This window comes from Hemiscyllium ocellatum, chromosome 44 (assembly GCF_020745735.1).
Source record: "Hemiscyllium ocellatum isolate sHemOce1 chromosome 44, sHemOce1.pat.X.cur, whole genome shotgun sequence".
Taxonomy (NCBI): domain Eukaryota; kingdom Metazoa; phylum Chordata; class Chondrichthyes; order Orectolobiformes; family Hemiscylliidae; genus Hemiscyllium; species Hemiscyllium ocellatum.
In genome coordinates this window covers 20,126,962-20,154,684 of record NC_083444.1, presented here as the reverse complement: position 1 = coordinate 20,154,684, position 27,723 = coordinate 20,126,962, and the positions used below count along the sequence as shown (strand labels likewise).

The 27,723-nt window shown below is 47.1% G+C and overlaps 1 long non-coding RNA gene across 1 annotated transcript; it reads right to left on the bottom strand.

Moving 5' to 3' along the window:
- Window positions 1–4,514: 4,514 nt before the first annotated feature.
- Window positions 4,515–27,591, bottom strand: LOC132835348 (uncharacterized). Its single transcript, XR_009647307.1, has 3 exons — window positions 27,461–27,591; window positions 26,842–26,889; window positions 4,515–4,800 (listed from the first exon to the last, which is right to left on the bottom strand). It is a non-coding gene; the product is annotated as an uncharacterized LOC132835348 (long non-coding RNA).
- Between the last annotated feature and the right edge of the window lie 132 nt (window positions 27,592–27,723).

Below are 27,723 nucleotides of genomic sequence, written 5' to 3'. Positions count from 1 at the left end.
TTTGGAGGATTTGAGCTACAGGGAGAGACTGAACAGGCTGGGGCTGTTTTCCCTGGAGCGTTGGAGGCTGAGGGGTGACTTTGTGGAGAATTATAAAATCATGAGGGGCGTGGATAGGGTAAATAAACAAAGTATTTTCCCTGGGGTGGAGGGGAGCCCAAAACTAGAGGGCATAGGTTTAGGATGAGACGGGAAAGATTTAAAAGGGACCTAGGGATAATCTTTTCACCCAGAGGGTGGTAGAAGTATGGGTATACAATTACAGCATTGAAAAGGGATCTAGAGGGGTATATGAATAGGAAGGGTTTGGAGGGATATGGGCCGGGTGCTGGCAGGTGGGACTAGATTGGGTTGGGATATCTGGTCGGCATGGACTGGTTGGACCGAAGGGTTTCTTTCTGTGCTGTACATATCTATAAATGGGAGTTGGGGGGGCAAAGATCTTGTAGAAACCTATAAATTTCTAACAGGATTAGACAGGGTACATGCAGGAAGGATGTTTCTGATGACCGGGGAATCCAGAACTAGGGGTTGATGGCCTATGGACATGGATCAGGCCATTTTGGACTGAGAGGTAGGGAAATGCCTTCAGCCAGAGAGTGTTGAGCTTATACAATTCTCTACCTCAGAATAGTTTGGTTGAGGCAAAAATGAGGAATATTTTCAAGGTGTTAGATACACTTCCAGAGTCAGAGAGTTGTAGAGATGTACAGCACGGAAACAGACCCTTCGGTCCAACCCTTCCATGCCGACCACATATCCCAACCTGATCTAGTCCCACCTTCCAGCACCTGGATTCTCATTATCTTATTTCTGCAAGCTTCCCATTTTCCATCTGTCTCCAATCCGTTTTTGAAAGTTCTTGTCCAACACCATCAAAATTGGCCTTTCTCCAATTTAGAACCTCAACTTTTAGATCTGGTCTATCCTTTTCCATCACTATTTTAAAACAAATAGAATTATGGTCGCTGGCCCCAATGTGCTCCCCCACTGACACCTCGGTCACTGCACTGCCTGATTTCCCAAGAGCAGGTCAAGTTCTTAGGGCTCAAGGGATCAAAGGCTTTGGGGGGGGGAAAGAGGGAACGGGGACAGATTTGGATGTTCAGCCATGATCGTATTGAATGGTGGATCAGTCCCGAAGGGCCTATTCCTGCACCCAGTTTCAATGAACTTAGGTAGTCAAGTGAGTGGAAGGTGCCTCTGATGGGCAAGGTGGGCTTGGGGAGGGCATGAGTTGATAAAACAAAGGAAGATGCTGACCTTGAGGTGAAGACAGTGTGAAACTTTGAGTCAATTTAGCTTTGCAGGCTACTGGATGGGAGGAAAGACCGAAGATATTCTTGTATTAAGTAAAGGGTGGCACGATGGCATAGTGGTTAGCACTGCTGCCTCACAGCGCCAGAGACCCGGGTTCAATTCCCACCTCGAGCAATTGTCTGTATGGAGTTTGCACATTCTCCCCGTGTCTGCGTGGGCTTCCTCCAGGTGCTCCGGTTTCCTCCCACAGCACAAAAATGTGCAGGTTAGGGTGAATTGGCCATGCTAAATTACCCGTAGTGTTAGGTGAAAAGGGTAAATGTAGGGGAATGGGTGTAGGTAGGTTGCTCTTCGGAGGGTCGGTGTGGACTTGTTGGGCTGAAGGGCCTGTTTCCACACTGTAAGTAATCTAATCTAATCTAATCTAAGTGTGGCATGAGATCCTGACAGTGGAGGAGACGGGGAGAGATGGAGATAGAGGCTTCTTCTATGGTGGACAAAAGTGGGTGCTGGAGATCAGAGGCAAGATTAGAGTGGTGCTGGAAAAGCACAGCAGGTCAGGCAGCATCCGAGGAGCAGGAAAACCTTCATCCCTGATGAGGGGCTTTTGCCCGAAATGTTGATTTTTCTGCTCCTCGGATGCTGCCTGACCTGCTGTATTTCTTCCATGGTGTCGAGCACTGGTCGCCCTGTTATCGGAAGGATATTCTCAAGCTAGAGAGGGTTCAGGAGAGATCTCCCAGGATGTTGCCAGGTCTGGAAGGTTTAAGTTGTAAAGAAAGGCTGGATGAACACAGAACAGTACAGCACAGAACAGGCCCTTCAGCCCACGATGTTGTGCCGACCATTGATCCTCATGTATGCCCCCTCACATTTCTGTGACCATATGCATGTCCAGGAGTCTCTTAAATGTCCCCAATGACCCTGCCTCCACAACTGCTGCTGGCAAAGCATTCCATGCTCTCACAGCTCTCTGTGTAAAGAATCCGCCTCTGACATCCCCTGTATACTTTCCTCCAACCAGTTTTAAAACTATGACCCTTCATGTTAGCCATTTCTGCCCTGGGAAATAGTCTCTGGCTATCGACTCTATCTCTGCTTTTCATTATCTTGTATATCTCAATTAAGTCCCTTCTCCTCCTCCTTTTCTCCAATGAAAAAAGTCCGAGCTCAGTCAACCTCTCTTCATAAGATAAGCCCTCCAGTCCATGCAGCATCCTGGTAAACCTCCTCTGAACCATCTCCAAAGCATCCACATCTTTCCCATTATAGGGCGACCAGAACTGGACGCAGTATTCCAAGTGTGGGCTAACCAAAGTTTTATAGAGCTACAACAAGATCTCATAGCTCTTAAACTCAATCCCCCTGTTAATGAAAGCCAAAACACCATATGCTTTCTTAACAACCCTGTCCACTTGGATGGCCATTTTAAGGGATCTTAAGGTGTACCTGCACACCAATATCCCGCTGTTCCTCCATACTGCCAAGAATCCTGTTTTTAATCCTGTACTCAACTTTCAAATTCGACCTTCCAAAATGCATCACCTCACATTTATCCAGGTTAAACTCCTTCTGGCACCTCTCGGCCCATCTCTCCATCCTGTCAATGTCCCGCTGCAGCCTACAACAGCCCTCTACGCTGTCAACGGCAATGAGCTGGGGCTTCTTTCATTGCAGAGTCAGAGGTTGAGAGGCAACCTGATCGGGGATCACAACATAATGAGGGGTAATAGATAGAGTTCCCGGTAGTTGTCTTTTCCCTCAGATGGGAGATTTCAAGACTAGGGTGCATGCGTTTAACATGATGAGAGAGAGACACGAGGGACAAAGATTTTACACAGAGGGTGGCTCGAGTGTGGAACAAACGTCCTGACAAAATGGTGAATGTGGTAATACCACAAACCTTCAAAAGACATTTGGATAAGTACACGAACAGGAAAGGTTTAGAGGGATATGGCCCAGGGTGGGACTCATTTCGTTTGGGATTATGTTCAGCCTGGACTGTTGGATGGAAGGGTCTATATCAGTGCCCATTGACTCTATAAGGAGCCTACAAATGGTTACAGATAAGCTATCTGGGTGAACAAACATGGGAAAATGGAGTATCATGTGTGAAATTGCCTACTTTGGTAGAAAGAATAAAAAAGAAGCATATCATCCAAATGATGAAAGGTTACCATGTTCTGAAATGCAGAGGGATAAGACCATTAGGCCATAGGAGCAGAAGCTAGGCCATTCAGCCCATCGATTCTTCTCCGCAATTCATCAGTTTCTCAATCCCATTCTCCCTGGAACCCTGGATCCCCTTGATACTCAAGAACCTATCCATCTCTGTCTTAAATATACTTAACAGACAATAGGTGCAGGAGTAAGCCATTCTGCCCTTCGAGCCAGCACCATCATTCAATATGATCACGGCTGAACATCCTCAATCAGTATCCTGTTCCTGCCTTATCTCCAGAACCCTTGATTCCATTATCTTTAAGAGCTCTATCCAACTCTTTCTTGAAAGTATCCAGAGACTTGGCCTTCCACAGCCCTCTGTGGCAGTGAATCCCAGAGATTCCCCACTCTCTGGCTGAAGAAGTTTCTCCTTATCTCTGTTCGAAAAGCTCTTTCCTTTAAGGCTGTGCCCTCAGGTCCTGGTGTCTCCTGCCAATGGAAACATCTCCCCGACATCCCCTTCGTCTAGGTCATTCAGTATTCTTGAAGTTTCAGTTAGATTTCCCCCTCATCCTTCAACTGGTTGTCCTGGTGTATGAATCACAGAAGGTCCATCTGGAGGTACAGTGGTGGTGTAAGGGAACAACGATGCAGGACTCACTCAGGATCTTCAAACACAGAGGGAAAGCTTTGAGTCCCACTTTTTCCTTGGGCCGGATGGTGACCTAGCTGTTGTCCGTCAGTTCTGTGGAAGATTATGGATTCCAGCAGGAGCCCCAGGGCTATGAAGGGTGACATCGTTCAAGCAAACGCACAAACACTCCAACCAAAACCACTTCTTTAAGATAAATTGAGTGAGGTTTTTTACCTCATTAAAAACCCAGCAAAGGTAAAATTAGGATCGATTCTTGCAGTAACCTCACAACTAAAGTTCCTCCTGGAGAATTGATCTCTTTCCAAAGTTGTATGAACCCAATCCCTTCAAACCAGAGTATAATAACCTAATGCATATAAGTTAAAAAAATCACACAACACCAGGTTATCGTTAATCAGGTTTAATTGGAAGCACTAGCTTTCAGAGCGACGCTCCTTCATCAGGGGGTTGTGGAGGACACTATTGAAGACACAGAATTTATAGCAAACGTTTACAGTGTGATGTAACTGAAATTATACATTGAAAAATACTTCGATTGTTTGTTGAGTCTTTCATCTATTAGAATGACCATGTTAATTTCACCTCTTTCATGTGTAAATCACAAAACATTTTTTAAAAAGTTACATTTCAGGTTAACTGTAACAATTGGTGTTAGATGCTATGTTGAAGGTGTTAGCCCCCGTGTTCTCTATCTGTGCCGTAATGCTTAGGCTGATTCTAATCTAAAAAGTGAGATAACAGAGTCTTACATGGATTCATGCAGTTTTTGAGCAAAGTACAATGTAACTCTCCAAATACAAAATTCAGCTCACAAATGTATATGTATATGTGTGCATGTGGGTCTGTGTGTGTGTGTGTGTGTGTGTGTCTGGGGTGGGGGGTTGTGAGTGTCTTTGAGAGACAGTGTATATGTGTGTGTGAGACAGTGTAAAGAGTTCTAAATCTATGAGAGGGTGCATGTGGGAGTGTGGGTGTCTGTAGGAGTGTGTGTGAGTGGCTGTGTGCGTGTCTGTGTATGCATGTGTATTTCTGTGTACAGGAGTGTGTGTGTGTGTGTGTGTGTGTGTGTGTGTGTGTGTGTGTGTGTGTGTGTGTGTGTGTGGTGCAATGGTGGTCACCTGTAGTGTGACATGAACCCAAGGTGCTGGTTGAGGCCCTCCCTATGGGTACAGTCCCAGAGACCTTCTAGCACTAGGAACTGGGATGTTTGGGTTCCTACCTGCACCAGAGCTAAGACCATAATAAACAGGAACAGGAGGAGGCTGTTCAGGCCATCGAGCCTGCTCTGCCATTCCTTAGGATCATGGCTGATCCGACAATCCTGATGTCTAGTTTCCTCCTCGTTTCCTGTAACCCTGTATCTTGACTGATCAAGAATCTCTCTCTCTCTCTCTCAGCCTTCATTTTCCGTAAGGACTCTGCCCCCACAGCTTCCTGTAGCAAGGAGTTCCACAGACTCACAACCCTCACAGAGACGGAATTCCTCCTCATCCGAGACTCACGTTGGTGTCCCTATATTCAGTGCCCCCTCTGATCCCTGGACTCTCCAGTGAGGGGAGACACTCTCCCAGCATTTACATTGTCAAGCCCCTTCGGTATCCGAAACGTTCCAATCAGATCCCCTCTTATTCTTCTAAACTCTGGTGCATACGATCCCCACCTGTTTAGCCTTTGGCTGAGATAGAACATAGGACATGGAACAATACAACACAGAACAGGCCCTTCGGCCCACGATGTTGTGCTGAACATCTGTTCTAGCTGAAGCACCTATCCATGTACCTATCCAATTGCTGCTTAAAGGTCACCAATGATTCTGACTCTGCCACTCCCACGGGCAGTGCATTCCATGCCCCCACCACTCTCTGGGTAAAGAACCTACCCCTGACATCACCCCTATACCTTCCACCCTTCACCTTAAATTTATGTCCCCTTGTAACACTCTGTTGTACCCAGGGAAAAAGTCTCTGACTGTCTACTCTATCCATTCCCCTGATCATCTTATAAACCTCTATCAAGTCACCCCTCATCCTTCGCCGTTCCAATGAGAAAAGGCCTAGCACTCTCAACCTATCCTTGTACGACCTATTCTCCATTCCAGGCAACATCCTGGTAAATCTCCTCTGCACCCTCTCCAAAGCTTCCACATCTTTCCTAAAATTAGGCGACCAGAACTGCACACAGTACTCCAAATGTGGCCTAACCAAGGTGCTATACAGCTGCAACCTCACCTCACGACTCTTGAATTCAATCCCTCTGCTAATGAACGCTAATACACCATAGTCCTTCTTACAAATTCTATCCACCTGAGTGGCAACTTTCAAAGATCTATGAACATACAACCCAAGATCCCTCTGTTCCTCCACCTTACTAAGAACCCTACCGTTAAAACCATGTATTCCACATTCTTATTTGTCCTTCCAAAATGGACAACCTCACACTCGACAGGGTTGAACTCCATCGTCCACTCCTCAGCCCAGCTCTGCATCATATCGAAGTCCCTTTGCAGCCGACAACAGCCCACCTCACTACCCACAACTCCACCAATCCTGTTGGTCCTTCTACACTGGGATCATCCTATAACTTTCTGCTGCATTGAAACAATATCTTTCTGTCAGTCAGGGGAACCAGGTCCTCCAGAAATGATCTCCCCAACATTTTCCATATCCTTATACGCCAACCCCCTTGAAATAAAACACCTGAAGGGATGATTTTAAAGTAAGAATACCATCAAATGCTTTCATTCGTGGCTACACCTCAGCGCCCTTTTGAGTAATTTAAGAACAAAGAAGAAGGATATAGCTTTGAGTGAGGTCAATGACAACCGCATCACCATCACTCCGCCAGCATTTCACCATGGCAACATAAAATGGTGTCCCATAGACAACATCAGTGATAGTGAAAGGTGCTTCATAATATTCTGTAGCTTGAAGAGATGTGAAGTAGAAACCTAGAATAATAGGCGATGTTAGGAATTGGATAGCTTCGTTTCTGTTCCCTTGGATAAGGCTGTCGGGAGAGCAGCGCTGGAAAAGCACAGCAGGTCAGGCAGCATCCGAGGAGCAGGAGAGTCAATGTTTCGGGCCCTTCATCAGGACTGAGGCTTGTGGGCCGGGGGGTCTCCATTGCCAAACCCTAACCACCTGACGCCTGGAGGAAGAATGCCTCATCTTCTGCCTTGGGATCCTGCAACCACACTGGATTAATATGGATTTCACCAGTTTCCTCATGTCCCCTCCCCCTACGGGTGGCACGGTGGCACAGTGGTTAGCACTGCTGCCTCACAGCGCCAGAGACCCGGGTTCAATTCCCGCCTCAGGCGACTGACTGTGTGGAGTTTACACATTCTCCCCGTGTCTGCGTGGGTTTCCTCCGGGTGCTCCAATTTCCTCCCACTGTCCAAAGATGTGCGGGTCAGGTGAATTGGCCATGCTAAATTGCCCGTAGTGTTAGTTGAAGGGGTATGGGTGAGTTGCGCTTTGGTGGGCCGGTGTGGACTTGTTGGGCCGAAGAGCCTGTTTCCACACTGTAGGTAATCTAATCTAATCTTGTAGGTAATCTAATCCACTTTAGCCCAGTCGCAAGCCTCCAACTCAGCACCACCCTCTTGGCCTGTCCATCCTCTTTCCCACCTCTCCTCTCCGACCTATCACCTTGTCCCTGACCTTCACCTACCAATTGCACTTTCAACTATCTTCACTCCAGCCCCACCTCCTCCCATTTCTCTCTCAAACCCTCCCCTGACCCAGAAGCCCCATTCAAGATGAAGGGCTTATGCCCGAAATGTCAATGCTCCTGCTCCCTGGATGCTGCCTGACCTGCTGTGCTTTTCCAGCAACACACCCTCGCTTCTGATCTCCAGCATCTGCCATCTCCACTCTCTTCTGACCGTAGGTATAATCAGGATAATGCGGACGTGGAATCGAATAGCTAAGCCTAATGTTAGTACAGGAGTTGGGAGGTCATGTTGCGGCTATACAGGACATTGGTTAGGCCACTGTTGGAATATTCTTGTGCAATTCTAGTCTCCTTCCTATCGGAAAGATGTTGTGAAACTTGAAAGGGCTCAGAAAAGATTTACAAGAATGTTGCCAGGGTTGGAGGATTTGAGCTATAGGGAGAGGCTGAATAGGCTGGGGCTGTTTTCCCTGGAGCGTCGGAGGCTGAGGGGTGACCTTATCAAGGTTTACAAAATTATGAGGGGCATAGATAGGATAAATAGACAAAGTCTTTTCCCTGGGATGGGGGAGTCCAGAACTAGAGGGTATAGGTTTAGGGTGAGAGGGGAAAGATATAAAAGAGACCTAAGGGGCAACTTTTTCACACAGAGGGTGGTACGGGTATGGAATGAGCTGCCAGAGGAAGTGGTGGAGGCTGGTACAAATGCAACATTTAAGAGGCATCTGGATGGGTATATGAATAGGAAGGGTTTGGAGGGATATGGGCCGGGTGCTGGCAGGTGGGATTATTTTGGGATGGGGTATCTGGTGGGCATGGACGGGTTGGACCGAAGGATCTGTTTCCATGCTGTACATCTCTATAACTCTGTGACTCTATGGTAACTCCTGTTAATAGTCATGGGCTTGGGTCAAGTACTTAGCATGCATGTGTTTAGTGGGCTATTAAACGTTCATTTGTAGGTAGGGACTTAATATGCTTGAATTGTTGCAATAGTGACTTCGAGAGTAACTAATAAGAATAAAATTGTTGAGGGTAATAAGTCTACAGTAGGTATTATTGTAATTAATACAAAGGCTGATGTTGCAATAATTTATATTGAAAGTTGGCTGGCAGTAAGGCTTGTGGTCAGTCGGACTCCAAGGGCTAGTGGTCAAATGACTAAGCTAATTGTTTCAATGATAATTAAGATGGGAATTAGTTAGGTTGGTGCACCTTCTGGTAAAAGACATTGAGATTGGAACCAACCAACATGGACATCACCCATCCTCAGATGCCACTTCTCACCCGCTGGGCCTACCTCCCCTCTGACTATTGGAGCAGCCTTCGATTCTAAGTCACGCGCTGTCTCCTGGAAGGGTAAGTGTTCACTCGAGATGGGCCAGATCACTTGGAGGACAAAGAACTGCAGGACAGACTGGAGGAGCAAGGCTCCTCTGAAAGGAGACTCAGCGGGTGGTAGGAACCGAGATGGAGGCTGTGACTCATGTCATGGGAGGGGAGGTGAGGGGCTCAGAGGGTCTTTTTCAGAGCAGCAGGCAGTGGGGTACTGCAGCATTCAGTTCTGGACCCCTCGCTGTTCACAATATACATTCACATTTGAGACGAAGGAACTGAATGCCATGTCTCCAAATGTGCCGATGTCACTAAGCCGGGTGGCAGTGTGTACCTTGAGGAGGATGCTAAGAGGCTGCAGGGTGACTTGGGCAGACTGGCCGAGTGGGAAGACACTTGGCAAATGCAATATAATGGGAATATTGGGGAGATGATCCACTGCGGTGGCACAAACAGGAAGGCCGGTGATCACCGAGTGGTGGCAGATTTAGGAAAAGGCAAAGTGCACCAAGACCTGGGTGCCATGGTGGAACAGTCACTGAAGGTTGGCATGCAGGTGCAGCGGGCAGCGAGGAAAGCTAATGGCATGCTGGCCTTCATAGGGAGAGGATTGGAGTATCAGAGTAAGGATGTCCTGCTGCAGTTATACAGGGCCTTGGTGAGGCCCCAGCTTGAGGATTGTGTGCAGTTTTGGTCTCCTTGTCTGAGGAAAGATCCTCTTGCTATTGAGGGAGCCCAGCCAAGGTTCACCAGACTGAGTCCCAGGATGGCAGGAGTGACCTCTGAAGGAAACCTGGATCAACTGGGCTTGTGTTCATGGAATTTAGAAGAATTAGAGAGGAATCTCACAGAAACCTATAAAATCCTGATGGGACTGGACAGGCTAGATGTGGGAGGAATGTTCCCAATGTTGGGCAAGTCCAGACTTGGGGTCACAGTCTAAGAATAAAGGGGTATGCCATTCAGGATTGAGATGAGGAAGAGTTTCTTCAGATAATTGTGAACCTGTGGGATTCTCCCCCAAAAGGAAGATGTTGGGTCCAGTTGGTTAAACATCTTCAAGAGAGAGCTGGATATAGCCCTTGCAGCCAAAGGGAATAAGAGAGGTGTGGAGAGGAAGTGGGCATGGGAGACTGAGACTGCATGATCAGCATTGATCATATTGACTGGTGGTGCAGGCTTGAAGGGCCGAATGGCCTACTCTTGCACCTTACTCAGTGCAGAAGAGGCCCTTCAGCCCATTGAAGCTATACTGCCAAAAGTACACTCCGACCTGCATTAGTCTCATTTTCCTCCCACAGCCTGGAGTGTTCTGACATTTCGAATGGCTCACCTGAGTGCTTTTGAAAGGTTTTTGAGGATTGCTGCCTCTGTTACCCTCCTAGACACCCAACATCCTCGGGGGGAAGAAAGGGCTTTTCCCCCGAATCCCCTCCAAATGTGCTGTCTTTCAGCTGAAAGTTATACCGGCTTGCTATTGACATGGGTGGGTTCACTCCCAGCATGGCCACTAGGTGGAAGCTTCACTCAAAGAATTATTATAAATTAGCCATCTGTAAGAATGTTATTGATTGTCAGAAATGCCAACATGGTTCCTCTACATCGGGGAGACAGGACACCAATTTGTGGAACCTTTCGGGGAACATCTCTGGGACACACACACCCAATAACCTTACTGCCCCGTGGCTGAACACTTCAATTCTCCCACTCTGTCAAGGCCATGCAAGTCCTAGGCCTCCTCCACCACCAAATCCAAGGCCCCCGACGCCTGGAGGAAGAACACCTCAACGTCTGCCTTGGGACCCTCCAACCACACAGCATCAACATCGATTTCACCAGTTCCCTCACCTCCCCTCCCCCCAGCTCATCCCAGATCCAACCCTCCAACCCAGGGCTGCCCTCTTGATCTGTCCCATCTGTCCAACTTCCTTCCTGCCTATCTGCTCCAGCCTCCACTCCGACCTATCACAATCACCACCAACCCCCCCCCCCCATTCCGCATCCACCCATCATCTTGCCAGCTACCTTGGCCCCACCCTCCTATTTAAATCTCTCAGCCCCCTTCCCTAACTCCTCCACATTCCTGATGAAGGGCTAATGCCTGAAATGTCAACTCTCCCGCTCCTCAGATACAGCTTGATCTGCTGTGCTCTTCCTACCTTTCCGACTCTGACTAATGCCTCTGTTTAGGGAAGGAGTCCTCTACATGGGAAGGCAGAACTTTATAAGGTGGTTGATTAGGCTGTTCTCAGAGGTTGGCCAGTAGGCCTCTGGCTCAGGGGTCATTAGGGACAGGCAACAAATGCTGGCCTTGCCATGGCATCCAATGGGAAGGAGTAAAGTCCTGGTAGCATTGCTTCAAAACAGCAGATGGACTGAATGACTTGTTTCAGAGAGAACTTCCTTCTATCTACTCTTCTCTGTGGGCGGCATGGTGGCACAGTGGTTAGCACTGCTGCCTCACAGCGCCTGAGACCCAGGTTCATTTCCCGACTCAGGAGACTGACTGTGTGGAGTTTGCACGTTCTCCCCGTGTCTGCGTGGGTTTCCTCCGGGTGCTCCGGTTTCCTCCCACAGTCCAAAGATGTGCGGGTCAGGTGAATTGGCCATGCTAAATTGCCCGTAGTGTAAGGGGTAAATGTAGGGGTATGGGTGGGTTGCGCTTCGGCGGGGCGGTGTGGACTTGTTGGGCCGAAGGGCCTGTTTCCACATTGTAAGTAATCTAATCTAATCAAAAAAAAGCTTACACGTCTAGCTGCTGACAACAGGGATCCGGGAGGGGGGCATATCAAACTTTCCTTCCTTTTGTCAACTTTCCAAACATTTCACTCTCGTTGGCTTCCCACCCCCTGCAAACCCCAGACCCGTCGCAGGCCTGAAGTCCACTCGCCCATTGGGTGAGTCACAGTGAGGCCTGTGAGAAGTGCAGGCCTGAGGCAGCCTTGTTGAGCTGGGGCACCCTGCACCCCTGCACCTCCACTCCCCCACCCCCCGCAACTTGGCCACAATCTCTGTCAACACGCGTGTACAGAGTTAGGGTGAGATGAGGGAAAAGGCATGGTTGGAAGGCCATAAGACAGGAGGAGAATTAGACCGTTCTGCCCATCGTGTCTGCCTAGCCATGGCTGATAATACGTTCCCTGACCCTTGTCAGGTCCTGATGCCATTTTTTTGGCTAACGTGTCTAGTGTTGCCCATTCAGGAGGAGCCCTTTCATTTACTCCTGTACCATGTCGATGGTCATTCTGGCCCAGCATTACTGCAGGCCTCAAAATCTCAATTGGCCATTCACCCCATCCAGTCAGTGCCTAGCCCCAGAAACCCCACCATCTTCCTTCAACCACAATGTCATTAGAATGGGTGCGGAACTTGCCACAAATAAAGTCCCACTAGCTCCCTCACATCTTTGAGGGAAGGCCTGAGCCAGTCTGACGTAAGTGTGACTCCAGACCCACAGAAATGGGGTTGACTCTAAACTGCCCTGGGAAACGGCCAGGTCAGCCACTCAGATGAGGGCGGTTCGGGAGATGGGCAATAATTGCTGGCCTTGCCCAGCAACGCCCACCTCCCAGAAAAAGATTGAAGAAAATAAAGGCCATTTGGTCTGACGAGTCTCTGCCCTGGCCTCTGTTCTGCCGTCAAGCAGAGGTCTTTGGAACTCTCTCCCTACAAACTGTTAAAACCACACTTCAAAATGGAGGCCAATATATTTTTGAGAAGCCAGGGCATTGGAGATGGTTCTGGGTGAACAAATAGAACATAGAATGATACAGGAGAAGAAGGGCTTATGCCCGAAACGTCGAATTTCCTGTTCCTTGGATGCTGCCTGACCTGCTGCGCTTTTCCAGCAACACATTTTCAGCTCTGATCTCCAGCATCTGCAGACCTCACTTTCTCCTCAATGTCCCTTCATCCCTGCATATTGTTGTGTTTATCTAAAAGCCCCTTAAATGCCTCTATCATATCTGCCTCTACCAGCACCCCTGGCAGTGCGTTCCAGCCTCCTCCCACACTGTAAAAAAAAACTTGCCCCTCCCGTCTTCTCTGACCTTTCCCCGTCTCACCTTAATTGCCTGCACCCCCCTCGTATTAGGCATTTCAACTCTTGGGAAAAAGATTTTGACCGTCCAGCCTACCTACGCATCTCATAGTTCTGTACACTTCTAGCAAGTCTCCTCTCCAGAGAAAACCATCCATGTTTTTCTAGCCTCTCCATCTCACTGATACCCTCTAATCCGGGCAGCATTCTGGTAAACCTCTTCTGTGCCCTCTCCAAAGCCTCTGTTCCTGTAATGTGGCGACTGGTACACACTCTCCCACTGAGAGGTCAGTCACCTGGCCGGGCTCATTAGCCAATACAGGGTCCAGTACGGCCTCTACTCTGGTTCGACCATGAACATACTGTTTGAAGACACCCTCTCGGATGCACCTCACCAAATTCCGCTCCATCTCAGCCTCTTACTGTAAGGGAATAAATTGGGGAAGTTAAAGTTACCAACTATGACAAACCTGTTGTTATTGCATCTTTCCATAATCTGCCTCCATATTCTCTCCTCAATGTCTTGGACAGCCTACAGTATAATCCTATTAGAGTGATCACACCCTTCTTATTTTTGAGCTCCACCCATATTGCCTCAGTGGATGAGCTCTCCAATATGGCCTCTCTGAGTGCGGATGTAATATTCTCCCTGATTAGTAATGCAACACCTCCACCTCTTTTACCTTCCTCTCTATCTCATCCAAAACAACAAAACCTTGAGCAGCCAGTCCTGTTCCCCTCTCAACCAATTCTCTGTAATGGCCACAACATAATTGCCAATGATCCAGGCTCTTAGCTCATGTACCTTACCTTTAATACTCTTTGCATTGAAACAGAGTGGTTACAGACTTGTCAGGAACGTGATGAAAAGGCACAGACACGTTTGAGGAGGTGAATGCTCTTCTTTGGTTTCTTCATCGCTCACAATTGGTCTTACCTCAGTGCTCTCTCATTCTGTAACCCTCACCGAGTGGAACAGTCTGTTTCACACTACTCATTTATAATTCAAAACAGCTTCATCACTCTCTCTCTCTCTTCCGGCCAATCTCACTTCCTCTCACCCCACCTCTACCTCAGATGTTTCTCTCTGGCCTCTGTATCTCTCTTCCAGCCCCCTGAGTGTCTCTCTCTCATTCTCTCATCTTGTCTGCCTCTCCCACCCCAGCTCAATCATCCTATTCTCACCCTCTCTTTCTTTCATCCATTTTCTCTTATTCCAGCTCTCCTTCTCAACGTTTCGCACGCACTCTCTCCCGCTCGCCCTGTCTCTTTCTCTCCCTCGCCACGTCCTTCTCCTTTCTTTCCCCACTCTTGTGGAACCTGCTCTCTATTCTGCTCCCGCCCTCATTCCCCACCCCCCAAACAACGAACACTGCCCTCCAGACTCTCTCTGCCCACCTCCCCCCGGTGCCTGTTCTCTAACACCTTCCCCCACGCCAAAACTTGCTGTCCACTCTCTACTCTCCATCCCTCAACTCCAAGTCAGGTCTCACTTAGAACCAACCCAATCCCCCAACCCGTCCCTCATCAGGCTCATTGCGGCCTGCAATCCAAGGCTGGTGGGGCCTGGGCTTAAAGTAGGTTGAGGGCTCGACAAGGAGTGAGGTTATTGGGGGTGGGGTGGGAGGACAGGCATGCGATCTGCCATAAGGGAGCCTAAGACAAGGTGATCTGAAATCTCCCAGAATACGGGCAAATAATGCGTCAGGTAAAGTGATCTTTTCTGGTGCCAGAGATCAGCACTTGCCCAGTTGTGTGACTCACCCTCCAGATATCTGCAACAAACCCTCCCTCCTCCCCGCGTTCTCTCACCTCTCATTGGCCAGTTGTCTCAGAGGTTTGGGTACAGGTGGCTCCAGATTGGGGCAATTGGGCTTTTACAGACCAGGAGTCATCCCCAGATACAGGGCAACTGAACCCTCTGTCTTGTGAAGCAAGTTGGGGGGCGGGGGGAGGGTTGGCATGAAGGGACAGATAGGCTGGTAGCCGGCACTGCTACAGACTTCAGGAGGACCCTGCATGCTGCCCATATCCTCCCCCCCAGAGGGGGAGCCCCAGTGAAAGGGACGTTACATTTCTCATGCTCATTCAGCATTTGTCCCTTCTGAGCGATGTTGGAATTTATAAGTAATTACCGGGTTTGTGAGGAACAGGAAATGATGCAGCCCTAGTGTCAATGCCTTCGAGACAGAATAATGTCAAAAATATTTTGTTTGAAAGAAACCAGGACACCAGCAAAGGGCTCTTTGCTGGGGGGGGGGGGTGTGGGAGAGAGAGAGAGAGAAAAAAATATGCCCTTTCGAGTTGTTTGGAAGCAATCCACCATCTCACCATCTTCCTTTGGACAACCTTTGACGGGAAATTGGACAGAGTGTTGAAGTGACATAGTGTAAAGCCCAAGCACTGAGCCGACACTTTACCCCTGCATGACCCAGATGTGGTAATGTCAACCCTTCACTCTGCATCCACCCCTGTCTGAGTTCCAACTGTGTTTGCACGGAACTCCGAGATTCACGGCTCACTCTGCATTGCTGTAGCGACTGTAATTGCACCCAGATTGCCTTATTCTATGCATCGGGGCTGGTTCTGTGGTGCAACGGCACAGTGGCACAGTGGTTAGCACTGCTGCCTCACAGCGCCAGAGACCCAGGTTCAATTCTAGACTCCAAGATGTGGAGTTTGCACATTCTCCCCGTGTCTGCGTGGGTTTCCTCCGGGTGCTCCAGCTTCCTCCCATAGTCCAAAGATGTGTGGGTCAGGTGAATTGGCCATGCTAAATTGCCCGTAGTTTTAGGTAAGGGGTAAATGTAGGGGTATGGGTGGGTTGTGCTTTGGCGGGTCGGTGTGGACTTGTTCGGCCGAAGGGCCTGTTTCCACACTGTAAGTAATCTAATCTAATCACTCCGGATCTTGAATCAAGCGACTGGAGTTCGAATCTTGGTGAAACCTCAACTTACCTCGCTCTAACAATTGTTTGGGGGGAATCCAAGATGGCGGTGACCCAGCAAGTCTGAGTCTATAGTGCTCTTCCCAAGACTTGGGTAAAGTGGGTCACCCACCCCCACCACACTCACCAAATCATTCGTAATAGCTGTTAAATTTAAATAGTTGCTTAGTATTACATTTAAATAGTCTAATATTTAGTAAGAATGACCAAAGGGAAAGGAGCCTGCAGCTCTCAACAAGCAGGAACCCCTCCCCCACCCTCTCCCTCTCCAGGTGCAGCAGAGGTGTCCACAGCCGCCCCGGGGGACTTACCGACGGTAACAAGCCTTGTGGAGATGATCACCAAGCTGGACGCGAAGATCGACGCCTTTATCGAAGAATCCCGAAATCGATGGGAATCACTCTCGGCCGCGCTGCAGAAGCACGGCCGAGACATCCAGGAACTCGAGCGTCGAGTCGGAGGGGCAGAGTTAAAGGCCGCGACCTCCGAGACTGCAGCTCAATCAGCCGCAGATCAGGTCCGGACTCTTGAGCAGCGAGTCCGGACCTTAGAATATCATATTGATGACCTCGATAATCGAGGTCGTCGAAAAAATATTCGTTTGCTGGACCTTCCCGAACGGGAAGAGGAAGGCCAGCTTACAGCATTCCTGGAGCAGTGGCTGCCACAGCTTTTAAATCTGCATGCTGGATCAGGCCAGGTAAGGGTGGAATGGGCCTACCGGGTCGCAATACGTGGGCCCGGCTCGAACCAGCGCCCACGCCCGGTCCTGTTCCAGCTGCAGAGCTATAGGGAGAGGCAGATGCTCCTAGAAGCCTCAAGAAATCTCAGAAAAGACCCCCAAGCCATGATCTATAAAGGATCCAAGATCATGCTATTCCAGGACTTTTCCCCAGCTCTGGTCCGAAAGAGGAAGGCATTCGATGAGGCGAAGAAGCGTTTAAGGGACTTAAATATTCAGTACTCCTTACGCTATCCAGCGACGCTACGCTTTAACCACGAAGGATCCATATATAACTTCGGATCACCAGAAAAGGCTAAGGAATTCTTGGATTCTCTTAAATAAACTGTAAGAGATGGTGGATGTTGGTTTGCCTTTCCCCCCACTTTGGTCTATATTCCCCCCTTTTTTTTTTCTCTTTTTTCTTACCTTATTGTTTAATATTATTATGGGGGGGGGGCGGGGAGAGGGATTTGATTTTCTCCCTCCCCTCCTTGGGGTTGTTTTCTTTTATTATTTTATGTATATATGTGGATATGTATATGTGCGTATATGTGTGTATGTGTGTGCATATGTATATATATAAGTTGGGGCATTTGGTTAATGTTGGTGGGGGGAGGTGGTTACCTTATTCTATTTTACCTCTATCTTTAGGACAAAGGCTGTTTCTCCCTTGTTATTTTGTATTATTATATTTAATTATTACTTGTTGAGATTGTAATTTTATAGTTATATATTTATATATGGTATTAACATTCCCAAATATATCCAGGTGTTGGTGTGGGCGGGGGTAGGGTGCTCACTGTTAACTCTAGCTTTGTATTATTATTTGAATTCTCCTCATTTTATTGAGGAGCACCTGGGTCAAGGGTGGGGCATTGGTTGGGAGAGGATAAGATGGACTTTTGAAGAGGAAGTGACACCCCCCGGGAACAAGGGGGAAAATTTCCACTTAGGTACGTTTTATATTTTTTTATTTAGAAATAGTTTTTTATTATACTGTTGTGAGTGTATCAGAGACCCTTTATTTTTGTAAATTTTATATGCTCTATGCTCGGGATGTTCCAGATAGGGTTTCCCCTCCCGAGGGGTCTCGGATTTGCCCAGATGATTATGGTTGATCAGTCGGTTAAGTGGTGCACCTGGAATGTCAGGGGGAGTAATTCGCCAGTCAAAAGGAAGAAAATATTATCAAATCTTAAGAAAGAAAGAGTTGATATAGCTCTCCTACAGGAGACACATTTGTTGGATAAAGAGCACTTGAAATTACGACAGGGTGGATTTGATCAGGCCTTTTTTTCTTCTTTTAGCTCAAAAAGCAGGGGAGTTGTTATTCTTGTTCGGAAGAATTTCCCTTTCAAAATCCTAAATCAGATAAAAGACGAATCTGGACGATATATTTTGATTAAAGCCCTCATAAATGGAGAGCAATATGGGATTTTAAATTTGTACTGCCCCCCGGCACACCCTTTAAATTAATAACGGAAGCTTTTTCAAAATTGATGGCCTTTGGTGCCCGTCATACAATTATAGGGGGAGACTTTAATTGTATTATGGATCCGGAAATAGATAGGATTCCCAAGAGTGCTGCAGGAGTATCTCCCAGATCTAGACAATTGGCGGATCTGAACAAAGAATTAGGACATAGAACATAGAACATAGAAAAATACAGCACAGTACAGGCCCTTCGGCCCTCGATGTTGAGCCGACCGAAGCCTACCTAACCTACATTAGCCCAATAACCTCCATATGCTTATCCAATGCCCGCTTAAATGACCATAAAGAGGGAGAGTCTACCACTGCTACTGGCAGGGCATTCCATGAACTCACAACCCGCGGAGTAAAGAATCTACCCCTAACATCTGTCCTATACCTACCCCCCCTTAATTTAAAGCTGTGTCCCCTAGTAACAGCTGACTCCATTAGCCGGAAAAGGTTCTCACTGTCAACCCTATCTAAACCCCTAATCATCTTGTACACCTCTATCAAATCTCCCCTAAACCTTCTTTTCTCCAATGAAAACAGCCCCAAGTGCTTCAGCCTTTCCTCATACGATCTTCCTACCATGCCAGGCAACATCCTGGTAAACCTCCTCTGCACTCGTTCCAGTGCCTCCACATCCTTCCTATAGTATGGCGACCAAAACTGCACACAATACTCCAGATGAGGCCGCACCAGAGTCTTATACAACTGCAACATGATGTATGGTAGATGTATGGAGATGTCTTCATCCACAGGTCCGAGATTTTTCTTTCTACTCTAATCCACATAAATGTCATACCAGAATTGATATGTTTTTTGCCCCCTCGATATTTTTAAATTCCATATCATCCTGTAAAATAGGTACTATAGCAATTTCCGACCACGTTGCTGTATATATGGAAATCTAGGCGAGGAACAATGGGACATCCGCTCGGCATTGGAGTATGGACCCTTTCCTGATAAAAGATAGTAAATTTGTAAAGTACTCCTCCCAAGAATTTAAAACCTTTTTAGAAATTAATTCAGGTACGGCTAGCAACCCATCAATGATGTGGGAGACCATCAAAGCTTATGCACGAGGTTTGATCATCTCCTACTCAGCGACCCAGAAAAAATTGAAGGGAGAACAACAGCGTCTGCTTGAAGCACGCTTAAAAGCAGCTGAAACAGCATACGCTGATAGACCTTCTATTATAAAACTGCAAAGGATTACGGCTCTTAGGACAGCTCTAAACACTACGCTTACTCAAACGGCTAAGAGGGAAATATTATTTGCAAAACAAAGGTTATATGAATATGGCAACAAACCGGGTAGATACTTAGCATTTCTTGCAAAGAAAAAGAAGGCCCCTCAGACTATTACGTCTATCAAGGAAAGTACAGGTATTTTGACTCATGATCATAAAAAGATAAATGCGATCTTTAGAGAATTTTATTCTGAGTTATATAAATCGCAGGATTGTGAAGATAGGACTAGGAGGATGCAGTCATTTTTAAAAAATTTGACCTTTCCGGGCCTAACTCCGGAACAGGTATCGGTCCTAAATGCTCCTCTAATAGTCCAAGAAATACTTGATGCAATTAGGCAACTTCAGAGCGGAAAAGCACCGGGCCCGGATGGTTTTCAAGCTGAATTCTATAAAGAATTTACAGAAATATTGGCTGGCCCACTTATGGACATGGAAAACTATGCATATAGTCAGGGCTGTCTCCCGCCTTCGCTGAAAGAGGCAAATATCTCTCTTATCCTTAAAAAAGGAAAAGATCCAGAACATTGTACGTCATATAGACCAATATCCTTGCTAAATGTAGATTTTAAAATCCTTTCTAAAATGTTAGCACTGAGACTAGAAAGGGTACTGCCACATATTATAAAGGAGGATCAGAAGGGGTTTATTAAGGGCCGTAGATCATCCAATAATATTAGAAGGGTTTTGAATATGATTCAAGCCTGTCATCAGGGAAAGATACCAGGAGTAGTAGTTTCATTAGACGTGGAAAAGGCATTCGATAGGGTTGAATGGTCGTATTTGTTTTACACATTGGAAAAGTTTGGCGTTGGACAGGTGTTTACCAAATGGGTCTCAACATTGTATAGTGATCCCAAAGCAGTTGTGGTTACCAATGGATTAGGTTCGGATAGCTTCAGTGTGGGTAGGGACTGCCGTCAAGGATGTCCTCTCTCACCATTGTTATTTACGCTAATAATTGAACCACTAGCAGAAGCTATACGGACTGATCCTAACATAACGGCCCCGAGGATTGGTACAGGTAAACACAAAATTACCCTTTATGCAAATGATGTTCTTTTATTCCTCAGTAATCCTCTGATGTCCGGACCTCGCCTAATCCAAGTTATTAATACATTTAGTGCGTTCTCAGGCTATAAAATTAATTTTTCAAAATTGGAGGCTATGCCAATGGGTGGCCTGGCTATGACACCCCACTTAGTGGATGGATCCCTTTTCCCCTTTCGTTGGTCCCTGGAGGGTTTCTTATATTTAGGTATTTTTATTACTCCAGTATTTGGTCAGTTGTATAAGGCTAACTTTGTGCAATTACTGGAAAGGATAAGGCAGGACCTCCAGCGATGGGGAGACCTTCCAATTTCCTGGTTGGGTAGAATAGCACTAATTAAAATGAATGTTCTGCCCCGCCTCTTATATCCTATGAGAATGCTCCCGGTGATGCTGCCAAGGATGGCTCTACGTAAATTATATGGCTGGCTGGGTGCCTTTATGTGGAATCATAGACGGCCCCTCATTAAGCTGAAGAAGCTACAGCTTCCACAGGCAAGGGGAGGACTGGACTTCCCAGACTCTAGGAAATATCAGTTAAGTTCCCTACTAAGTTACATAGCTGATTGGGTCTTGTCTGATCCACAATCAATCTGGCTGGACATCGAGGCCTCCCAAGTAAAATACCCACTTATTAACCTCTTATTTTCAGACAAGAGGAAAATCATTACAGATCACTGTAAAAACCCCATAATACTAAACACAATTAAGGCTTGGAATATAATGCGGCAAAATGAGGGTAATTTACATAAAACATCCCCCTATGCACCGATAGTAGGGGCATGGGGATTCCAACCGGGGTTTACAGATGCCACTTTTAAACTCTGGAGATCCAGGGGTATCTCATGTTTAGGGGACCTATTTAAAGATGAGGTCCTGATGTCTTTTGAACAGCTGCGTCTGAAATTCGGAATACCCAATGGAGACCTCTTTCGATACTTCCAAATTTGAGATTATATACAGAAGAAGACTACGTTATTAGATAGTCTTTATAAATCAGATAGAGAATGTAATGTCCTACGACCAGTGGGGGTATCCTCCGTTAGTACTATTTATCATTTACTACATGATGAAGTATCGGGAGATATGGACAATCTGCTTAAAACATGGGATCAGGATTTGGGACTAGAAATCTCTATAGAAGTGTGGAATGATATTTGGGAAAATGCTAGAAGAATTACTATCTGTAACGAAACCCAGGCTATCCAGCTGAAGATACTTCATAGGGCCCATATAGCACCGGCTCGACTGGCAAAATTTAAGGCAGGAGCATCTCCAATGTGTCCCAAATGCAAAAGAGAGGTGGGCATTCTTGTACATTGCCTGTGGACTTGTCATTTAGATCCGTAGATATTGGACTAAAGTAGCAAGTACCTTGACAGAAATTTTAGGAACGGAAATTAGAGTGGACCCTATATCTCCTTTTGGGCTTTTCGAACTTTCCCTCTCTGGACATGCACGGGAAGAGACTATTTTCTATTCTCTCTTTCTGTGCAAGGAAAGATATTTTGGTGAACTGGGTGGCTGAGGGCCCCTCTGGACTTTCAAATTGGCACAGATTAATTATGGAATGTATTCCCCTTGACTTCCTTACAAATATGGTGCACCGAAAGACTGAATTATTTTATAAAATATGGCAGCCCTTATTGAATAAATACAGATATTTCGGCCATCCTAACAAGAGCTTTTATTTAATGAAGATCACAAACCTGGCTGCTCCGGGGCCCCTTAGGAGAGAAAACCCGTATTCGTGCGGGATTCATTACATTTGATGTTAATACATTCTGAGCATGTAAGAGACTTAAATATACACTCTGGTTAGTTGTAGGTTAGATTAGTAGAAAGTTGAGGTTTTTGTTCTATTTCGGTATTTTTATTTTCTTATCCTTTGTTAAATTTTGACTATTGTATATTTGATTTAATTGTACATCAATGTTTGTATTTGAGAGTTTTGTTTATTTTTGTAAACTTGTAAAAATGTTAAATTTTTAATAAAAATATCTTAAAAAAAACAATTGTTTGAGGCAGGCCCGGTGGCTCAGTGGCTAGCACTGCAGCCTCAGCCCAAAACACCAGGCCCAACGGGTTTATTTGGTGCGAGTGAGACAGGGAAACCTCAAACACAGAATTTGTAAGGGAAAGATCGAAGGATCACACAACTCATGTGAACTAACTGAACACACCCGAGATGGCTCTGAAATCTTCAGTCAGTGAGAATGGAGGTGCAGGTTTCGATTGATTAATGGGCAAATCCTAGACTTTCTTTCAAGTCAGTGTCCCGAAATAACTCAAGGTGTTATCAATATAAAGGAGGTGACACCTCCCCTCAGATAATGTATTTTAGGTGTGAGATCTTGTTTATAATCTGTGACTTAACCTGGAGACAGGCTGGTATTATTTCCAAGACAGGAGTTCATAAAATGCCACACTGACTGACAAACAGACAGGACGCCAACTCGTGGAGAGGCCCATCGTCCTGTGGCCTACCCCGTCAACTCCACCGTCCACTCAGCTAAAGGACATGCAAATCCTGGGCCTAGTCTACCGCCAAATTAAAGCCACCTGCCAACTGGAGGAAGGATGCTTCATCTTTCACCTTCGGACCCTACAACCACACAACATCAACATAGACATCCAAATCTCCCCTCCCCTCCCTGCCCCCCCCCCACCTCATCCCAGATCCAACTCGGCACCGCCCCCTTGAACTGTCCCACCTGTCCATCTTCCTTCCCACCAAACCGCTCCACCCTGGCCTCTGAACTATCACCATTGCCTCCCACCTGCGTCAACCTATCGCCTTCCCAGCTATCTTCCCCCCAGCCCTACCTCCCTTTCTATTTCCGAGTCCCCACCCCCACATTCCCGAGGAAGGGAATATGCTCAAAACGTCGACTCTCCTGCTGCTCAGATGCTGCTCGACATGCTGTGCTTTTCCAGTGCCACACTTTTTGACTGTGACTACAAATTGTGAGGTTTTTGAACAAAATAGAATACATCTGCAAATACAAACTCACCCCAAGGATAGATATATATGTGTGTGCACGCGCGCGCGCACGTGTGTGTCTGTGTTTGTGTGCAAGTGTGTGTCTGCATACCCCTCCATTTCCCATAGTTAACCCAATAGCCAGCAAATCCCTGGCCATTACAAGACACATTAGCATAGCCAATTCACCTAACCTGCACATCTTTGAGAGACAAAATCATAGCAGCCGGAGGAAACCCGCACAGACACAGGGAGAATATGCAACTCCACACAGACAGTCGCTGGAATCAAGCCCCAGTCTCTGGTGCTGTGAGAGGGCAGTGCTAACCACTGAGCCACCAGCTCACCATAAGGTCTGAGCTTCTGCCTGTTCTTCAGGGTCCTCACAAGCTCGTTTTTATAATTGGCATTGTTAGAGTCAACCCATCACCCAAATCCTGAGTCAAGCCTTTATTCCATATCATCCCAAGTGTTAGAGTCATAAAGATGTACAGCACGGAAACACACCCTTCGGTCCAACCCGTCCATACCGACTCAATCTAGTCCCAATTGCCAGCACCTGGCCCACATCCCTCCAAACCCTTCCTATTCACATACCCATCCAAATGCCTCTTAAATGTTGCAATTGTACCAGCCTCCACCACATCCTCTTGCAGCTCATTCCGTACACGTACCACCCTCTGCGTGAAAATGTTGCCCCTTAGGTTTCTTTTATATCTTTCCCCTCTCATCCTAAACCTATGCCCTCTAGTTCTGGACTCCCCGACCCCAGGGAAAAGACTTTGTCTATTTATCCCATCCATGCCCCTCAATTTTGTAAACCTCTATAAGGTCACCTCTGAGCCTCCGACGCTCTGGGGAAAACAGCCACAGCCTCTCCCTATACCTCAAACCCTCCAACCCTGGAAACACCCTTGTAAATCTTTTCTGAACCCTTTCAAGTTTCACAACATCTTTCACACGCAATATTCCAACAGTGGCCTAACCAATGTCAAACCTTTACTCCATATCATTCCCAAGTGATACAATCACGCCTTCTACCAGGACCCTTTGTGACCCATTACTAAGTCAGTTTCTGATCCATCTCTCCAAGTTTTTCTCTGTTCCATGTTCTTTAACCTTCTCAGTCTCCCCAGAGGGACCTTGTCAAAAGCTTTGCTAAAATCCACATGAACAACATTAACTGAACTTCCCTCATCTACACACTTGCAAAAAACTTGAATAAGTTTGTTAGGCATGCCCTCCCTCTGACAAAGTCATGTCAACTATCCTAAGTTGACCCATGCCTTTCCACTTGGACGTTCATTCTCTCCTATAGTTTCCCTATCACTGACGTGAGACTCACCGGTCTGTAATTTCCCAGTTCATCTCTATTACCCATCTTACAAAGTGGAAGCACATCAGCCATTCTCCAGACCTCTGACGTTTCCCCCTATGACCAGAGGGGATTTAAAACTGAGAGTCAGATCCCCTACAATTTCCTGCCTCACCTCTCACAGCACCCTGGGATACAATTCATTTCGGCCATTTTTAAACCTGACAGAGCTTTCGAAACAATCCCTTTTCCTGAATTCCGTACCAACATTCCCCTTTTCCAAAGTGACGGCTGAAAAGAAATATTCTTTTAGCTCTCTCTGAATATCCTGCGGCTTCACACTCTGCCCCCTTGGTCCCTAATGGGCCCTACTCTCTCCCTGGTTAACCTCGTCTCTTCAAATGTATTTCGAAATACCTTAGGATTCTCCCTAATCCTGTTCACAAGTCCTTTATCATGCCCACTTTTTGCTCATCTAACTTTTAGATTAGATTCCCTATGATGTGGGAAAAAGCCCTTTGGCCTAACCAGACCACACTGACCCTACAAAGAGTAACCCATCCAGACCCATTTCCCTCTGACTACTGCACTATGGGCAATTTAGCATGGCCAATTCACCCCGACCTGCACACTTTTGGAGTGTGGGAGGAGACCAGAGCATCCAGAAGAGACCCCACGCAGACACGGGGGAGAATGTGCAAACTCCACACAGACAGTTGCCCGAGGTTGGAATTGAACCTGGGTCCCTGGCGCTGTGAGGCAGCAGTGCTAACCACTGAGCCACCGTGCTGCCCAAATTGCTTTCTTAACTACCCTCTTGCACATCCTGTATCCCTCTAAGACTGTGGTGAAATTGCTCCCTTTGGAATTGCTAAAGCCCTACTCTTCTTCTGTATTCAGTCGTGAATATTCAAGGGTGGGGGAAGTGAATATTCTACCCTGGGTGGGGGGGGGGGGGTCCAAAACTAGAGGGCATAGGTTTTGGGTGAGAGGGGAAGAGGAGCTAAGGGGCAACTATTTCCGCAGAGGGTGGTACGGGTATGGAATGAGCTGCCAGAGAAAGTGGTGGAGGCTGGTACAATTACAGCATTTTAAAAGCATCTGGATGGGTATACGAATAGGAAGTGTTTGGAGGGGTATGGGTTGGGTGCTGGCAAATGGAACTAGATTAGGTTAGGATATCTAGTCGGCATGGACGGAAGGGTCTGTTTTCATGCTGTACATCTCTGTGACTTTAAGAATGAGGGGGGCATGGATTTAAAGTTGTTTGCAAATGCTCAGATGCTGCCTGAACTGCTGTGCTTTTCCAGCACCACTCTAATCCAGAATCTGGTTTCCAGCTTCTGCAATGATTGTTTTTACCTGTTTGCAAATGAAGCAAGACTGATATCAGAAAGATTTTTTTCACACAGCAGTTCGTTAATGTATGGAATGCACTGTCTGGAAATATGCTGGAGGCAGGTTCAATTGACACATTCAAGAAGGGCCCGGGATGGTTATTTGGAGAGAAAAGACGTGCAGAGATATTGGGGAAAGGTTGGAGATTGACACTCGACGACAGTGGACCAACTGTAACAGTTCTGCGATTCTGAACGTGCAGTGGAAGACCCCTCTCGAAATAGGGGAGAGTGGGGCACAATTTAAAAATAATGGGTGACCGACTTAAGACAGGGACTCAATTCCCTCAGAGAGACTCATATCTGTGGAAAACGTTTCCTGAAAAGGTGAGGGAAATTGAACCTTTGAATGCTAAAGGTTATTCGTGTCGACAGGGATATTGAGGAACTAGATCAGGTGTGATCTGATTTTAGTGGAGGAGCAGGTTGGAGGGTTTCAGTGTTTTAAATTTGCTCTTAATACAAGCTTTGCAGGTGATTATTAGATAACTGACAGAGGAGTCAATGGCATTTATATTACACAAATGACAGTCTGTGAATAGTTAGCGAAGATATTCTGGAAGCATACTTACTGCTAGAATGTTGCACAGAATACGATTCTACACAATGGACGTGACCACCTATTGAGAGAGAATATTTGAATGACACATTTTGAGCAGGATGCTGGGAAGAATTGTCTCCAATTGCCTTCAGAATAGCGATGAGAGCACCATTTCCTCGATTCAGAGTCCACCCTCACAGAAAGGTTGGTAACAGCACAGTGCTCAGAAATGGCTAGTGCTCACCACTGTGCTCCCTTGAAGCTGACAACAGTACTCACTCCCTCAGCACTGAACCTCCGACAGTGCAGCACTCCCTCAGCGCTGAACCTCCGACAGTGCAGCACTCCCTCAGCGCTGAGCCTCCGACAGTGCAGCACTCCCTCAGCACTGAGCCTCCGACAGTGCAGCACTCCCTCAGCACTGAGCCTCCGACAGTGCGGCACTCCCTCAGCACTGAACCTCCGACAGTGCGGCACTACCTCAGCGCTGAGCCTCCGACAGTGCGGCACTCCCTCAGCGCTGAGCCTCCGACAGTGCGGCACTCCCTCAGCACTGACCCTCCGACAGTGCGGCACTCCCTCAGCACTGACCCTCCGACAGTGCGGCACTCCCTCAGCGCTGACCCTCCGACAGTGAGAAAGCAATGTACCCAGCTGCTGGTGTTTAAATATTGAGTATCACAGCGGTTTAGAGAGCCAGAGCTCTGACGAACAGTCATTCAGAGTGGACTGATGAGGCTGACCGCACTGCGGTCTCGAACCCCCGGCGATGTGATCTCCAGCCGTTTCTCTGAACGAGAGCGATTCTGCTCTCCTTCCGCCAGCGTTAAACATGGCGGAGGCGCGCATTGTCTCGGGCGTCGCCATGTTTGTTCCTGGCATTGGGATCGCTCACGCCGGAGGTCAGCGAGAG